At 44.6% G+C, this 3527-nt stretch overlaps 1 pseudogene; it reads left to right on the forward strand.

The window, feature by feature from the left end:
* Positions 1–1389: 1389 nt before the first annotated feature.
* Positions 1390–1914, forward strand: LOC142443174 (ferritin light chain-like; annotated as a pseudogene).
* The last annotated feature ends 1613 nt before the right edge of the window (positions 1915–3527 follow it).

Raw genomic sequence — 3527 nt, forward strand, 5'->3', positions numbered from 1 at the left:
TGGATTTTATGTTTGAGCCCATTGCTACAGCCAATGATCCAGTCCTTCACAAGGGTTTTCCTCTTTTCAATTGCCCTTTTACTTTACCAGGCATGATATCATTTTCCCAAGATGGATCTCTCCTGATAACATATTCAAAGTACACGAGACAACATGTCACCATCCTCACTTCTCAGGAGTATTAGCATGTGCAGTCAATGCTATTGTTACTCTTATTAATTCCTGTGCAAATCTGCTTGAAAGAATGGATGAATATATGAACTGTGATAAGAGATGTCAGGGCCCCCAATAAAATATTTAATAAAAATAAATAAAATTTCATGAGACACTTCTAGCTTAATCGTAAGACTTTTAAAGGTGCAGATTCTGGGAGTTATGAATAAATACCATTTTTATTGTATTGTTATTTAAGTTCAAGTTTTTTGGGAACTGAGTCAGACAACATGTTCCTAATATTTTTTAAAAAAACTTTTTCATTTAGCTCCATTATCAATATTGGTCTACAGTTTTCTTGAAGTAGCATTATCTGACACTGGTATCAGAATATTACTGGACTCATAGAATGTTATTAATTGTTCTCTCTCAACCATCGTTATGTTTGTACCCAATTAACTTGAACTTAAATAATAATACAGTAAAATGCCATGTTGTTAGAACAAAGTGTTCTCGTGTTGAGGGAGGGCTGGAGAAGAAGCCCAAAGTCCATCCACTTCCTCAATGTATGGCCATACAATTCTATGTAAATAAGTCAATACCTCTATTTTATGAATTAATGTATTTATATATGTACACCCTTATGTTTATACGTGTATCCATAGCTTTACTTCCTAGATCTTTTCTCTATTTCATTTTACATTCCCCCTGTCCTACCATCACACTCACCCCTTTGCTGCCTCTTAGTAATGCCTCTCAGCTAAATTGCTATTGTTCCAACACCCCCAGGATCTCTAAGTCCTCCTCATTATTGATTTAATTCCCTACTTGTTCCCCTACCTATGGAATTGTTTGATCACCACTCACTCCCCCGACCCCCTCTTCCCCCAAGGCCCTCCAGAACCATTGGTCCAGTTGCTTCCCATGCCTATATGGGTAGGCAAAACAACAAAAGCTGAAATAAAACAAAAAGAAAAGATTGAATTAAAAAGGGGGGAAAAAACTAGCGAAAAAAAACCCCCCAAGGCTAAGCTCACCCCGTGGTCCCGTGGATCTGTGTCTTGTTTCAACAGTGTTTGAACGGAACAGATCCGGGGACTCCCTGCCTCCAACCTTCCGCCACGCAACAGGTTTCTTTCCGGAAGTAACTTGGGGACCTTCTTCTCGGCCAGCCCCTCCTCTTGGGACCAGCGAACACTTTTATTTGGTGTGTGGTGACCTCCAAACTGACTCATCATGAGCTCTCAGATCCGTCAGAATTATTCCGCCGACATGGAGGCCGACGTCAACCGTCTGGTCAACCTGCACCTGCAGGCCTCTTACACCTACTTCTCTCTGGGCTTCTTTTTCGACCTCAACGATGTGGCCTTGGAAGGCGTGGGGTACTTCTTCCGCGAGCTGGCGAAGGAGCAGCGCGAGGGGGCCGAGCATCTCTTGAAGCTGCAGAACCAGCGCGGTGGCCGCGCCCTCTTCCAGGATGTGCTGAAGCCGTCTCAAGATGAGTAGGGTCGAACCCTGAATGCCATGGAAGCTGCCCTAGCCCTGGAGAAAAAACTCAACCAGACTCTTCTGGACCTGCATGCCGTGGGGTCCACTCACACCGACCCTCATCTCTGTCACTTTCTGGAGAACCACTTTCTAGACAAGGAGGTGAAACTCCTCAAGAAGATGGGTGACCACCTGAACAACCTCCGTAGGCTGGCCAGCCCCCAGACCGGGCTGGGCAAGGCCCAGCCCGAGAGGCTCACTCTCAAAGACTAGGAACCTGTGGCGCCAAGCCACCTTCCAGGGGCCCTCTGCCTCCCCACTGCCGGCCCTAGCCCCTCTTCCTGAACCTGTCTGCGCGTGTGCGCCAGTCAGCTGCAATGCAACGCCACCGCCCTGGAGCCCCTCCCCCAAGCAGGGGACCACATGGAAACAGTAAAGCTTCCTTTTGCAGCAACCACCCCCCCAAAAAAACCCAAACATAAAAACATACATAATCCCAGGTCTGTCCACTGACCTTTATGACTCTCTCCCCACTGGTCCTGGGGGGTTTGGGAAATTTCCCCTCCTAGCCTGAAGTCTATCTTTCAGGCTCCTCAGGGGTTTGTGGCTTGGATTGGCTCCAGTTGCTGACCTGTTCTGTTCCCTTATTGGTTCACCCCACTGTGGAGGGAGGTGGGGGTCAGACCAGGCTCACTCCACACCATGTATCCCCAGTATGGTCCTCTGACGATATACTCTCCAGCGAGTGGACATCATTTCTCAAGCTGATGTTGGCCTTACTGTCTTGTCTGTGTGCCAGGACAGATTTTTGCAAATAATGGTGATTAAAAAAATTACCATTCATGGTTAATCCCATTCATTCTATTTATCTCCCAATAACACACACATAAATAAGGAGACATAATTAAGCTAAACAATCTTTATAATTAATTAATTTGCTTTCATTGGTAATTATGCCCTGTGACGATGGTGTAGTGCCCTCTTAGTATTCAAAAATTACTTACGTGAAAAATTTAAGCAGTCCACACTGAAAGGAGAGAGAGAGAATTTATAAAATTTAAGGGGGTGGTTCCGGTTGAACGATGCACAATGAAGTTTGACAAGAGTTCATTTACTGATGAAAAAAACCTTGTTTGACAAATGAGATTAACAGAAAAAAACGTGCCACCAAGTATTACATTTTATAAATGCAACAAACACGCAGATCACGATGCTAAGCTCTGGGTTTTGGGTGAGCCTTCATTGTATGTTAAATATTATACATGGTCTCTTACCTCACTTGGCTTTTGAATTCTCTCTGTGTACATTTTAGGTTCTTGTTTGCTAATATTTTCATGTGTTCCCCTGTGTGCATGTGTGTGTGTGTGTGTGTGTGTGTGTGTGTGCAAGGTGTTCCTAGAGCTGCCAAGTGTTTCCTAAGAACACCTCCCACAGCAACTTCACCCAATTCCCCCCAGATTTATTCTGCCTTTATCTGGACCAGTGGTTCTCAACCTGTGGGTCGCGACCCCTTTAGGGGTCAACCGACCCTTTTACAGGGTTCACCTGATTCGTAACAGTAGCAAAATGATAGTTATGAAGTAGCAATGAAAATAATTTTATGTTTGGGCATCACCACAATATGAGACACTGTATTAAAAGGTCGTGGCCGTAGGAAGGTTGAGAACCCCTGATTTTCTGGACTCACCAAAGGATGGAGATTCCAATAAGGAAGGCTCCTGGAGTATAAATTACGTCGATTTAATAATGATGCTGAAGTAATTACAGGTGATTACCCTTTAATCAGTCTCTCACCTTCCCTCCTTTATTTCCAGCTCCTGCTCAGGATCCAGGTGAGCCTGGACGCAGATAATTCAAGGTGCTGAAACTGGGGCAGATTTGGAATT

This window comes from Tenrec ecaudatus, chromosome 3, assembly GCF_050624435.1.
Source record: "Tenrec ecaudatus isolate mTenEca1 chromosome 3, mTenEca1.hap1, whole genome shotgun sequence".
NCBI classification, from domain to species: domain Eukaryota; kingdom Metazoa; phylum Chordata; class Mammalia; order Afrosoricida; family Tenrecidae; genus Tenrec; species Tenrec ecaudatus.